Here is a 15,504-nt window from a genome sequence, read left to right as displayed (position 1 = left end):
CCACTCAGATAGACATCCCTCTAGTCATCTAAGTGAAACATGATCCGAGTCAACTAGGCCGTGTCTGATCATCACATGAGACGGACTAGTCAACATCGGTGAACATCTTCATGTTGATCGTATCTTCTATACGACTCCTGCTCGACCTTTCGGTCTTCTGTGTTCCGAGGCCATGTCTGTACATGCTAGGCTCGTCAAGTCAACCTAAGTGTATTGCGTGTGTAAATCTGGCTTACACCCGTTGTATTCGAACGTTAGAATCTATCACACCCGATCATCACGTGGTGCTTCGAAACAACGAACCTTCGCAACGGTGCACAGTTAGGGGGAACACTTTCTTGAAATTATTACGAGGGATCATCTTATTTAAGCTACCGTCGTTCTAAGCAAATAAGATGTAAAACATGATAAACATCACATGCAATCAAATAGTGACATGATATGGCCAATATCATTTGCTCCTTTTGATCTCCATCTTCGGGGCTCTATGATCATCGTTGTCACCGGCATGACACCATGATCTCCATCATCGTGTCTTCTTGAAGTTGTCTCGTCATCTATTACTTCTACTACTATGGCTAACGCTTTAGCAATAAAGTAAAGTAATTACATGACGTTTATGTTGACACGCAGGTCATAAATAAATAAAGACAACTCCTATGGCTCCTGTCGGTTGTCATACTCATCGACATGCAAGTCGTGATTCCAATTACAAGAACATGATCATCTCATACATCACATATATCATGCATCACATCCTTTGGCCATATCACATCACAAAACACTTGCTGCAAAAACAAGTTAGACGTCCTCTAATTGTTGTTGCAAGTTTTTACGTGGCTGCTATAGGTTTCTAGCAAGAACGTTTCTTACCTACGCCAAGACCACAACGTGAACTACCAATTTCTATTTACCCTTCATAAGGACCCTGTTCATCGAATCCGATCCGACTAAAGTGGGAGAGACAGACACTCGCCAGCCACCTTATGCAACTAGTGCATGTCAGTCGGTGGAACCATTCTCACGTAAGCGTACGTGTAAGGTCGGTCCGGGCCGCTTCATCCCACAATGCCGCCGAATCAAGATAAGACTAGTAACGGCAAGATAATTGACAATATCGACGCCCATGACTACTTTGTGTTCTACTCGTGCATAGAAACTACGCATAGACCTAGCTCATGATGCCACTGTTGGGGAACGTAGCAGAATTTTAAAATTTTCTACGCATCACCAAGATCAATCTATGCAGTCATCTAGCAACGAGGGAGAGAGGAGTGCATCTACATACCCTTGTAGATCGCGCGCGGAAGCGTTCAAGAGAACGGGGTTGATGGAGTCGTACTCGTCGTGATCCAAATCACCGATGACCAAGTGACGAACGGACAGCACCTCCGCATTCAACACACGTACGGTTGGAAGACGTCTCCTCCTTCTTGATCCAGCAAGGGGGAAGGAGAGGTTGATGAAGATCCAGCAGCACGACGGCGTGGTGGTCGATGTAGCAGGATCTCGGCAGAGCTTCGCCAAGCGCAAGCGGGGAGGAGAGGTGTTACGGAGGGAGAGGGAGGCGCCAAGAGCAAAGGGTTGCGGCTGCCCTCCCTCCCCCCCTTTTTATATAGGGGCCTTGGGAGGCGCTGGCCCTAGGGAGATGGATCTCCAAGGGGGCGGCGGCCAAGGGGTGGCTCCCCCCCCCCCCCAAGCCAAGTGGGGGGCGCCCCCACCCCTAGGGTTTCCCAACCCTAGGCGCAGGGGAGGCCCAAGGAGGGGTGCACCAGCCCACTAGGGGCTGGTTCCCCTCCCAATTCGGCTCATGGGACCCTCCGGGATAGGTGGCCCCACCCGGTGGTCCCGGTACAATACCGGCGACCCCCGAAACATTCCCGATGGCCAAAACTGGACTTCCTATATATAAATCTTTACCTCCGGACCATTCCGGAACTCCTCGTGACGTCCGAGATGTCATCCGGGACTCCGAACAACTTTCGGGTTACTGCATACTAATATCTCTACAACCCTAGCGTCACCGAACCTTGCAGACCTGACCGAGACGACTCTCCGGTCAATAACCAACAGCGGGATCTGGATACCCATGTTGGCTCCCACATGCTCCACGATGATCTCATCGGATGAACCACGATGTCGAGGATTCAATCAATCCGTATACAATTCCCTTTGTCAATCGATGTTGGGGAACGTAGCATAAATTCAAAATTTTCCTACGTGTCACCAAGATCTATCTATGGAGTCATCTAGCAACGAGGGAGGAGTGGATCTACATACCCTTGTAGATCGCGCGCGAAAGCGTTCAAGAGAACGGGGTTGATGGAGTCGTACTCGTCGTGATCCAAATCACCGATGATTCTAGCGTCGAACGGACGGCACCTCCGCGTTCAACACACGTACGAAGCAGCGACGTCTCCTCCTTCTTGATCCAGCAAGGGGGGAGGAGAGGTTGATGGAGATCCAGCAGCACGACGGCGTGGTGGTGGAAGTAGCGGGATTCCAATAGGGCTTCGCCAAGCGCTGCGGGAGGAGGAAGATGTGTCATGGGAGGGAGAGGGAGGCGCCAGGGCTTGGGTATGGTTGCCCTCCCTTCCCCCCACTATATATAGGGCCAAGGGAGAGGGGGAGGGCGCAGCCTTGCCCCTTCCTCCAAGGAAGGGTGCGGCCAAGGGGGGAGGAGTCCATCCTTCCCAAGGCACCTCGGAGGTGCCTTCCCCCTTTAGGACTCTCCCCTCCTCTTGTCCCTTTGGCGCATGGGCCTCTAGGGGCTGGTGCCCTTGGCCCATGTAGGCCAAGGCGCACACCCTACAGCCCATGTGGCCCCCAGGGCAGGTGGCCCCACCCGGTGGACCCCCGGGACCCTTCCGGTGGTCCCGGTACAATACCGGTGACCCCGAAACTTGTCCCGATAGCCAAAGTAGCACTTCCTATATATAATTCTTTACCTCCGGACCATTCCGGAACTCCTCGTGACGTCCGGGATCTCACCCGGGACTCCGAACAACTTTCGGGTTACCGCATACTAATATCTCTATAACCCTAGCGTCACCAAACCTTAAGTGTGTAGACCCTACGGGTTCGGGAGACATGCAGACATGACCGAGATGACTCTCCGGTCAATAACCAACAGCGGGATCTGGATACCCATGTTGGCTCCCACATGTTCCACGATGATCTCATCGGATGAACCACGATGTCAAGGACTTAATCAACCCCGTATACAATTCCCTTTGTCTATCGGTACGATACTTGCCCGAGATTCGATCGTCGGTATCCCGATACCTTGTTCAATCTCATTACCGGCAAGTCTCTTTACTCGTTCCGTAACACATCATCCCGTGATCAACTCCTTGATCACATTGTGCACATTATGATGATGTCCTACCGAGTGGGCGCAGAGATACCTCTCCGTTTACACGGAGTGACAAATCCCAGTCTCGATTCGTGCCAACCCAACAGACACTTTCGGAGATACGTGTAGTCTACCTTTATAGCCACCCAGTTACGTTGTGACGTTTGGCACACCCAAAGCACTCCTACAGTATCCGGGAGTTGCACAATCTCATGGTCTAAGGAAATGATACTTGACATTAGAAAAGCTTTAGCATACGAACTACACGATCTAGTGCTATGATTAGGATTGGGTCTTGTCCATCACATCATTCTCCTAATGATGTGATCCCGTTATCAACGACATCCAGTGTCCATGGTCAGGAAACCGTAACCATCTATTGATCAACGAGCTAGTCAACTAGAGGCTTACTAGGGACATGGTGTTGTCTATGTATCCACACATGTATCTGAGTTTCCTATCAATACAATTCTAGCATGGATAATAAACGATTATCATGAACAAGGAAATATAATAATAATCAATTTACTATTGCCTCTAGGGCATATTTCCAACAGTCTCCCACTTGCACTAGAGTCAATAATCTAGTTCACATCGATATGTGATTAACACTCAAGGTCACATCCCCATGTGACTAACACCAAAGAGTTTACTAGAGTCAATAATCTAGTTCACATTTACCATGTGATTAACACTCGATGAGTTCTGGGTTTGATCATGTTATGCTTGTGAGAGAGGTTATAGTCAACGGGTCTGAACCTTTCAGATCCGTGTGCGCTTTACAAATCTCTATGTCATCTCCTAGATGCAACTACTACGCTACATTTGGAGCCATTCCAAATAACTGTTCTACTTGGAGCTATTCTAAATTGTTGCTCCATTATACGTATCCGGTATCTCTACTCAGAGCTATCCGGATAGGTGTTAAGCTTGCATCAACGTAACCCTTTACGACGAACTCTTTTACCACCTCCATAATTGAGAAAATTCCTTAGTCCACTAGTTACTAAGGATAACTTTGACCGCTGTCTTGTGATCCATTCTTGGATCACTCTTGTACCCCTTGACTGACTCATGGCAAGGCACATTTCAGGTGCGGTACACAGCATAGCATACTGTAGGGCCTATGTCTTAAGCATAGGGGACGACCTTCGTCCTTTCTTTCTATTTTGCCGTGGTCGAGCTTTAAGTCTTAACTTCATACCTTACCACTCAGGCAAGAACTCCTTCTTTGACTGATCCATCTTGAACACCTTCAAGATCATGTCAAGGTATGTGCTCATTTGAAAGTACCATTAAACGTTTTGATCTATCCTCATAGATCTTGATGCTCAATGTTCAAGTAGCTTAATCCAGGCCTTCCATTGAAAAACACTTTCAAATAACCCTATATGCTTTCCAGAAATCCTACGTCATTTCTGATCCATAATATGTCAACAACATATACTCATCAGAAATTCTATAGTGCTCCCACTCACTTCTTTGGAAATACAAGTTTCTCATAAACTTTGTATAAACCCAAAATCTTTGATCATCTCATCAAAGCGTACATTCCAACTCCGAGATGCTTACTCCAGTCCTTAGAAGGATTACTGGAGCTTTGCATACTTATTAGCATCTTTCAGGATTGACAAAACCTTCCGGTTGTATCACATACAACCTTTCCTCAAGAAAATCGTCGAGGAAACAATGTTTCGACATCCTATCTGCAAGATTTCATAAATAATGCAGTAATCGCTAATATAATTCCAACAGACTCTTAGCATCGCTACAAGTGAGAAAGTCTCATCGTAGTCAACTCCTTGAACTTGTCGGGAAACATCTTAACGACAAGTCGAGCTTTCTTAATGGTGACATTTACCATCATTGTCCATCTTCCTTTTAAAATTCATCTGTACTCAACAGCCTTACGACCATCAAGTAGTTCTTCCAAAGTCTACACTTTGTTTTCATACATGGATCCTCTCTCGGATTTTATGGTCTTGAGCCATTTATCGGAATCTAGGCCCACCACCGCTTCTCCATAGCTCGTAGGTTCATTGTTGTCTAGCAACATGACTTCCAAGACAGGGTTACGTACCACTTTGAAGTAGTACGCATCCTTGTCGACCTACGAGGTCTGGTAGTGACTTGATCTGGAGTTTCATGATCACTATCATAAGCTTCCACTTCAATTGGTGTAGGTGCCACAGGAACAACTTCCTGTGCCCTGCCACACACTAGTTGAAGAGACGGTTCAATAACCTCATCAAGTCTCCACCATCCTCCCACTCAATTCTTTCGAGAGAAACTTTTCCTCGAGAAAGGACCCGATTCTAGAAACAATCCCTTATTGCTTTCGGATCTGAGACAGGAGGTATACCCGACTGTTTTGGGTGTCCTATGAAGATGCATTTATCCGCTTTGGGTTCGAGCTTATCAGCCTGAAACTTTTTCACATAAGCGTCGCAGCCCCAAACTTTTAAGAAATGACAGCTTAGGTTTCTCTAAACCATAGTTCATACGGTGTCATCTCATCGGAATTACGTGGTGCCCTATTTAAAGTGAATGTGGTTGTCTCTAATGCCTAACCCATAAACTATCGTGGTAATTTGATAAGAGACATCATGGTATGCATCATATCCAATAGGGTGCAGTTATGATGTTCGGACACACCATCACACTATGGTGTTCCAGGCTGTATTAGTTTTGAAACAATTTCCACAATGTCTTAATTCTGTGCCAAACTCGTAATTCAGATATTCATCTCTATGATCATATCATAGATATTTTATCCTCTTGTCACGACGATCTTTCAACTTCACCTTGAAATTACTTGAACCTTTCAATAATTCAGACTCGTGATTCATCAAGTAAATATACTCAACATCTACTCAAATTATCTGTGAAGTAAGAGCATAACAATATCCACTACACGCCTCAGCATTCATTGGACTGCACACATCAAAATGCATTACTTCCAACAAGTTGCTTTCTAGTTCCATTTTACTGAAAACGAGGCTTTCAGTCATCTTGCCCATGTGGTATGATTTGCATGTCTCAAGTGATTCAAAATCAAGTGAGTTCAAACGGTCCATTTGCATGGAGTTTCTTCATGCATATACACCAATAGACATGGTTCGCATGTCTCAAACTTTTTTTAAAAAAAGAGTGAGCCCAAAGATCCATCAACATGGAGCTTCTTCATGCGTTTTATACCGATATGACTTACGTGGCAGTGCCACAAGTAGGTGGTATTATCATTACTATCTTATATCTTTTGGTATGAACATGTGTATCACTACGATCGAGATTCAATAAACCATTCATTTTAGGTGTAAGACCATCGAAGGTATTATTCAAATAAACAAAGTAACCATTATTCTCCTTAAATGAATAACCGTATTGCGATAGACGTAATCCAATCATGTCTATGCTCAACGCAAACACCAAATAACAATTATTTAGGTTTAACCCCAATCTCGATGGTAGAGGGAGCGTGCGATGCTTGATCATATCAACATTGGAAACACTTCCAACACATATCATCAGCTCACCTTTAGCTAGTCTCCGTTTATTCCGTAGCTTTTATTTCTAGTTACTAACACTTAGCAACCGAACCGGTATCTAATACCCTGGTGCTACTAGGAGTACTAGTAAAGTACACATTAACATAATGTATATCCAATATACTTCTATCGACCTTGCCAGCCTTCTTATCTACCAAGTATCTAGGGTAATTCTGCTCCAGTGGCTGTTCCCTTTATTACAGAAGCACTTAGTCTTGGGTTTGGGTTCAACCTTGGGTTTCTTCACTAGAGCAGCAGCTGATTTGCCGTTTCATGAAGTATCCCTTCTTGCCCTTGCCCTTCTTAAAACTAGTGGTTGCACTAACCATCAACAATTGATGCTCCTTCTTGATTTCTACTTTCGCGGTGTCAAACATTGCGAGTATTTCAAGGATCATCATGTCTATCCCTGATATGTTATAGTTCATCACGAAGCTCTAGCAGCTTGGTCGTAATGACTTCGGAGAAACATCACTATCTCATCTGGAAGATCAACTCCCACTTGATTCAAATGATTGTTGTATTCAGACAGTCTAAGCACAAGCTCAACAATTGAGCTTTCATCCCTTAGTTTGCAGGCTAAGAAAATCGTCGGAGGTCTTATACCTCTTGACGTGGGCATGAGCCTGAAATCCCAATTTCAGCCCTCAAAACATCTCATATGTTTTGCGACGTTTCAAAACCGTCTTCGGTGCCTCAACTCTAAACTGTTTAACTGAACTATCACGTAGTTATCAAAATGTGTATGTCAGATGTTCGCAACATCCACAGACGACGTTCGAGGTTCAGCACACTGAGCGGTGCATTAAGGACATAAGCCTTCTATGAAGCAATGAGGACAATCCTCAGTTTACGGACCTAGTCCGCATAATTCTACTATCAACTTTCAACTAAATTTTCTCTAGGAACATATCTAAACAGTAGAACTAAAGCACGAGCTACGACATAATTTGCAAAATCCTTTTGACTATGTTCAGGATAAACAAGTTCATCTTATGAACTCCCACTCAGATAGACATCCCTCTAGTCATCTAAGTGATTACATGATCCGAGTCAACTAGGCCGTGTCCGATCATCACGTGAGATGGACTAGTCAACATCGGTGAACATCTTCATGTTGATCGTATCTTCTATACGACTCATGTTCGACCTTTCGGTCTTCTGTGTTCCGAGGCCATGTCTGTACATGCTAGGCTCGTCAAGTCAACCTAAGTGTTTCGCGTGTGTAAATCTGGCTTACACCCGTTGTATGTGAACGTAAGAATCTAACACCCGATCATCACGTGGTGCTTCGAAACACGAACTGTCGCAACGGTGCACAGTTAGGGGAAACACTTTCTTGAAATTTTAACGAGGGATCATCTTATTTACTACCGTCGTTCTAAGCAAATAAGATGTATAAACATGATAAACATCACATGCAATCAAATAGTGACATGATATGGCCAATATCATATTGCTCCTTTTGATCTCCATCTTCGGGGCTCCATGATCATCATCGTCACCGGCATGACACCATGATCTCCATCATCATGATCTCCATCATTGTGTCTCCATGAAGTTGTCTCGCCAACTATTACTTCTACTACTACAGCTAACAGTTAGCAATAAAGTAAAGTAATTACATGACGTTTATGTTGACACGCAGGTCATAAATAAATTAAGACAACTCCTATGGCTCCTGCCGGTTGTCATACTCATCGACATGCAAGTCGTGATTCCTATTACAAGAACATGATCAATCTCATACATCATATATATCATTCATCACATCCTTTGGCCATATCACATCACAAAACACTTGCTGCAAAAACAAGTTAGACGTCCTCTAATTGTTGTTGCATGTTTTACGTGGCTGTTATGGGTTTCTAGCAAGAACGTTTCTTACCTACGCAAAAACCACAACATGATATGCCAATTGCTATTTACCCTTCATAAGGACCCTTTTCATCGAATCCGATCCGACTAAAGTGGGAGAGACCGACACCCGCCAGCCACCTTATGCAACTAGTGCATGTTTGTCGGTGGAACCAGTCTCATGTAAGAGTACGTGTAAGGTCGGTCCGGGCCGCTTCATCCCACGAAGCCGCTGAATCAAGATAAGACTAGTAACGGCAAGATAATTGACAATATCGACGCCCACAACTACTTTGTGTTCTACTCGTGCATAGTAACTACGCATAGACCTAGCTCATGATGCCACTGTTGGGGAACGTAGCATAAATTCAAAATTTTCCTACGTGTCACCAAGATCTATCTATGGAGTCATCTAGCAACGAGGGACGAGTGGATCTACATACCCTTGTAGATCGCGCGCGGAAGCGTTCAAGAGAACGGGGTTGATGGAGTCGTACTCATCGTGATCCAAATCACCGATGATTCTAGCGCCGAACAGACGGCACCTTCGCGTTCAACACACGTACGGAGCAGCGACGTCTCCTCCTTCTTGATCCAGCAAGGGGGGAGGAGAGGTTGATGGAGATCCAGCAGCACGACGGCGTGGTGGTGGAAGTAGCAGGATTCCAACAGGGCTTCGCCAAGCGCTACGGGAGGAGGAAGATGTGTCATGGGAGGGAGAGGGAGGCGCCAGGGCTTGGGTATGGTTGCCCTCCCTTCCCCCCACTATATATAGGGCCAAGGGAGAGGGGGAGGGTGCAGCCTTGCCCCTTCCTCCAAGGAAGGGTGCGGCCAAGGGGGAAGGAGTCCATCCTCCCCAAGGCACCTCGGAGGTGCCTTCCCCCTTTAGGACTCTCCCCTCCTCTTGTCCCTTTGGCGCATGGGCCTCTAGGGGCTGGTGCCCTTGGCCCATGTAGGCCAAGGCGCACCCCCTACAGCCCATGTGGCCCCCGGGGCAGGTGGCCCCACCCGGTGGACCCCCGGGACCCTTCCGGTGGTCCCGGTACAATACCGGTGACCCCGAAACTTGTCCCGATAGCCAAAATAGCACTTCCTATATATAATTCTTTACCTCCGGACCATTCCGGAACTCCTCGTGACTTCCGGGATCTCATCCGAGACTGCGAACAACTTTCGGGTTACCGCATACTAATATCTCTATAACCCTAGCGTCACCGAACCTTAAGTGTGTAGACCCTACGGGTTCGGGAGACATGCAGACATGACCGAGATGACTCTCCGGTCAATAACCAACAGCGAGATCTGGATACCCATGTTGGCTCCCACATGTTCCATGATGATCTCATCGGATGAACCACGATGTCAAGGACTTAATCAATCCCGTATACAATTCCCTTTGTCTATCGGTACAATACTTGCCCGAGATTCGATCGTCGGTATCCCGATACCTTGTTCAATCTCGTTACCGGCAAGTCTCTTTACTTGTTCCGTAACACATCATCCCGTGATCAACTCCTTCATCACATTGTGCACATTATGATGATGTCCTACCGAGTGGGCCCAGAGATACCTCTCCGTTTACACGGAGTGACAAATCCCAGTCTCGATTCGTGCCAACCCAACAGACACTTTCGGAGATACCTGTAGTGTACCTTTATAGCCACCCAGTTACGTTGTGACGTTTGGCACACCCAAAGCACTCCTACGGTATCCGGGAGTTGCACAATCTCATGGTCTAAGGAAATGATACTTGACATTAGAAAAGCTTTAGCATACGAACTACACGACCTAGTGCTATGCTTAGGATTGGGTCTTGTCCATCACATCATTCTCCTAATGATCTGATCCCGTTATCAACGACATCCAATGTCCATGGTCAGGAAACCGTAACCATCTATTGATCAACGAGCTAGTCAACTAGAGGCTTACTAGGGACATGGTGTTGTCTATGTATCCACACATGTATCTGAGTTTCCTATCAATAGAATTCTAGCATGGATAATAAACGATTATCATGAACAAGGAAATATAATAATAATCAATTTATTATTGCCTCTAGGGCATATTTCCAACAATCATACGTTACTTGCCCGAGACTCGATCATCGGTATCCCAATACCTCGTTCAATCTCGTTACCGGCAAGTCACTTTACTCGTGCCGTAATGCATGATCCCGTGATCAACCACTTGGTCACATTGAGCTCATTATGATGATGCATTACCGAGTGGGCCCAGAGATACCTCTCTGTTATACCGAGTGACAAATCCCAGTCTTGATTCGTGCCAACCCAACAGACACTTTCGGAGATACCTGTAGTGTACCTTTATAGTCACCCAGTTACGTTGTGATGTTTGGCACACCCAAGGCACTCCTACGGTATCCGGGAGTTGCACAATCTCATGGTCTAAGGAAATGATACTTGACATTCGGAAAAGCTACATCAAACGAACTACACGATCTTTGAGCTATGCTTAGGATTGGGTCTTGTCCATCACATCATTCTCCTAATGATGTGATCCCGTTATCAATGACATCCAATGTCCATAGTCAGGAAACCATGACTATCTTTTGATCAACGAGCTAGTCAACTAGAGGCTCACTAGGGACGTGTTGTGGTCTATGTATTCACACATGTATTACGATTTACGGATAACACAATTATACCATGAACAATAGACAATTATCATGAACAAAGAAATATAATAATAACCATTTTATTATTGCCTCTAGGGCATATTTCCAACAAACATGACCCTGATATTGTCCTTGTAAAACTGCACACGCTTCTTCCATTGACAATGCATGTAGTCAAGAGATCCGAACAAAAATGTCCACCCTCTTGCTTCTAAGATTGCCAGAGCCTCTCGGTGTCTGCCACAGTTGGTTCTCTCAAGTACTAGGTCCGGACACCTCGACCATGACAGTTGCGAACCTGACCATGGCATCTCCGCATGTGCTCTCAGACATCCGTAGGTACTTGTCCCACAAATCAGCGGCCATACCATATGCAAGCATCTGTAGTGCGGTTGTGCACTTCTGGTAACCAGAGAAGCCAATCGTTCTGACGCCATCCTTCTTCAAGATGAAGTAGTCATCATAGGACCGGACGCCATGGTAAAAACGATCGAAGACAGTCTTGCACATCCAAAAACGCCGTCGAAAATGGCCAACGAAGAGTGCATCCGTGGCAAAGTAGTCGGCCATTAGTATCAAATGGTCACGCGCCCTGTTGCGGTTGAGCACGCTATGACCCTTAATCGAGCCCTTGAAATTGAGAACATGCTCCTCCGCATGCTCCACGTCTTCAAGGACAGCTTGCATCATTGCCGTCTTATTCGAGTACTCCTCCTCGTTGGACGAGCCATTGGACGACTCAACATGGTGCTCGTATATGTACTCCAAATCGGAATCCATTACTAGAAAGACGAAGGAACAACTTTTTGAGCTTCGACAATTCATCGAACAAGTGACGGGTTGTAACACCCTGTTACGCCTGGCGGGATCAAGACTGGCCCCACAAACCAACACTAGTCTTTTCTACGCACTTTATCCTCGCTCGTGCGCACCCGGAAGCTACTTCCCGGTCAGTCACCCGTCCTAGAATTACCCCAAGCCAAGCACACTTAACTTTGGAGTTCTTTTCGAAGGGGTTCCCGGAAAAGAAGGAATTCCTTATTGATATGAGTAGTGTATCATTCCTATTAAGCCAGGCTTTCACACTAGCATGGTGAGTATAACAGTAGCGGATGGTTCTTGGCGGGGCGGTTGGAGGACAGGGGTTGAACGGCGACGGAGGAGAAGGGGGGTGGAGCCCGGCAGGAACGCGGGAGGTGACGGAGACGTAGAGTTCCGGCAGGGGTGTGGCGTGGCGACCCGAGTGGTAGAGCGGCGGTGAAGACAAAGAGAGAAAGAAGGAATGAGAGAAAATGTGAAGGATGAAGGCGCGGGTCTGGGAAGGATTTTGAGTGGGCCGGAGTCCTATGTGTGTGGTGTCTGGAATCCCGTAAAGCCCCACATTTTTGTCTTTGGTTTGCAGGCGAAATAACATCCGGACAGCGCCGCGAATCGATACAGGACCGCGTTAGATGGCTTTCGCGGTCCGAACAACATGGTCCGGACTTATGCGGGTGGCTTGCGGGTCCACCTTGGAGATGCCGTGAGCTGGGCATGATCTCAAGAGAACCATCTGAGAAAGTAAATAGGTGCTAGAAAATAATAGTACCAGATAATCTACATTGGAGACGAGGATACCATTCCCTGCATACCAATACACTGCCAAAAGATCATTTGCACTAATGTATTGAAAAAGCAGGGGCTGTGATTGAGATGGTTAGGTGGGCAGTGGTATTCCTAACCCATCAGGGTTTAAATCCTGGTGCTCGCATTATTCCTAGATTTATTTCAAGATGATATGTTGGCTCAGTCTTTCGGAGGTGCTCATAAGGGTACGATGTGCGTGTATGCGTTCATAAGGATGAGTGTATGCGCGTGTATATAAGCGCTTGTGTCTGTACTGATGCTAAAAAAAAAAGCAGGTGCCGAACATCTTCTGCGCCTTGGTGGTAGATAGGGCATGCTCCATCTGTTCCGATACGCCTATTAGCAAGTGTATTAGCAAGTGTGGATTTCAGCGGGACGATTCCATGTAGCAACCGCCAACAACAAATCTGAACTTTATGTGACATCTGCCAAAGATCGTACTGTTTATTGGTTTAATTAGGAGTAATTGATGTTCAAAACTTCGATCGATAACCATAACACGATCAAGGGTGATCAGCGAGGCAAATGCAAAACCGCCGTTGCTTAACACAAAGCGCGCGCACGGCATGAGCGTGCTGCTGCTACCCACCAACAACTGGTAGACCGGACGAGATTCACACCATTCATGTGATCTTCCTGATCATTTGCCTATCGTTACGCCTAATCAAAGGACGAACCTTAATTCCAGGAGACCAACCCGAAAGCAGTTAAGCAAAGGCTTCATGAGCGCCTATTACCACTAACCCGTCACCTCGCCGGCCGGTACGGCGTTGCCGTCGATCGGAGATGGGCAGACACCGTAGGTACACGGCCGCGATTAATGCCCTCGCTATCTCGCACACTGTCCATGACGATCGAGGCCACGTGGTACGGTGCAAGCTAGCCGCGCGTCGCTGGAAAGACCGTGCGCACGGTCGATCGAATGTGGCTTGCACGGCAAACCTTGTGCCAACGACGCGACCGAGTGACTGACTGACTGACAGCACGCACAAACAAAAGAGGCACGCGCACGACCGCTTGTACGTATGCGTGCGCCAGTACATATGTCTGGTCGCAAACCAATGTCCAGTTGGATGGTTAGGAGAACAGTGATTCTTCAGCCCATCAAAGTTTAAATCCTAAACTTGACATTGATGCTTGCAATTTTTTTTCAATTTAGTTTAGGTTTCGGACAACATTCGTTCACTAGGAGTAGACGTTCCCATCGAGTCGACGCCCTCCGTAAATTCTCAAGATGTTATGCCGAAGTTTATAGAAATGAATATATGTTTTGTATGTGAGCCACTTCAATTGTAGTGTGTTAAAAAGAAGGCACGTACTGTCTGGTGCGCGTTCGAGAAAAGCAGCGGCTGTTGGTGCTGCGGGAGTGGCCGGCCATGCATGTATGTCCAGCGCCAACGGCAAACGGGGGGAAAGCATCGTGGGCATGCATGCACTGCACCAACGCAATGCAACATGTCGGGTGGATCTGCCACAGCTTTTTTAAACACGATTCCGGAAAATCTCGTAAAATATTGCTGTGCCTGGCACCGTCACTGTGATGGTACATACGTATAGTATAGTTGACATTCTACATACATACAGTTTGACATTCTACATACGTACAGTTGACATTCTCTCAAGGACGTCGGTTGAAGTGACTATGAGTACGTATGTGGCTACGTGCACGGCAGTATCATTTAGGATGTTCGGTTCACGATGAGCTAACAGAAGTAAAACTTGGTATCATAATCTTGTAGAAGATCATTTAGTTTCTTTTTGTGTGTGCGGGAAATACAAGACCGCTAGTTCGCTACCGGATATCTTCTCTGACTAAGTTTATTAGGCCTCTTCCAATTTTGTGTCTAAATACAAGTACAAATTTGAATAAAAAATATGGATTGTATGACATAGAATAATATTGTTGGGTACGTATTAAAGAAACTTTCAAATGATATAACTTTCACGGCATAGAGCTCAATATTTATACTTACATTTTAGATCAATTTTTTTGTGTGTGCGGGTTGGGGGGGGGGGGGGGGGGGGGGGGGGGGGGCACAGGTAAACACGAGCAGAGAAAGTATTAATTGTTCATAAAATCTTACTCCCTCCATTCCACAATATAATGCTTCCTCTATCCGCGTGCTTCAACTTTGACCATAAATTTAACTATCAAGACCGATTGCGGCGAGAGCAAAAATTATATCAGTGAATTCGTATTCGAAAGAAGTTTTCAATTATATATTTTTTTCTCCGCTGCAGTTGGTCTCGTTGGTTAAATTTATGGTCAAAATTGGACCTCAGGAAGCGTGGACGCACGATATTTTGGAATGAAGGGAGTATCCGATTCCTCTCAATAAATAAATAAAATCTTATCTGGTTCGTTAGCGGTTGCAAGGAGGGCTCTGTTTAGTCAACCCATCCATAATGCCAATTGATTGATTATCTATAGTCAACTATCAGAATATCATTTGCATCACACGAAGCACATCACGGTGCTACCC

This window comes from Triticum aestivum, chromosome 1A (genome assembly GCF_018294505.1).
Source record: "Triticum aestivum cultivar Chinese Spring chromosome 1A, IWGSC CS RefSeq v2.1, whole genome shotgun sequence".
NCBI lineage: Eukaryota > Viridiplantae > Streptophyta > Magnoliopsida > Poales > Poaceae > Triticum > Triticum aestivum.
This window is presented reverse-complemented; position numbering follows the sequence as displayed.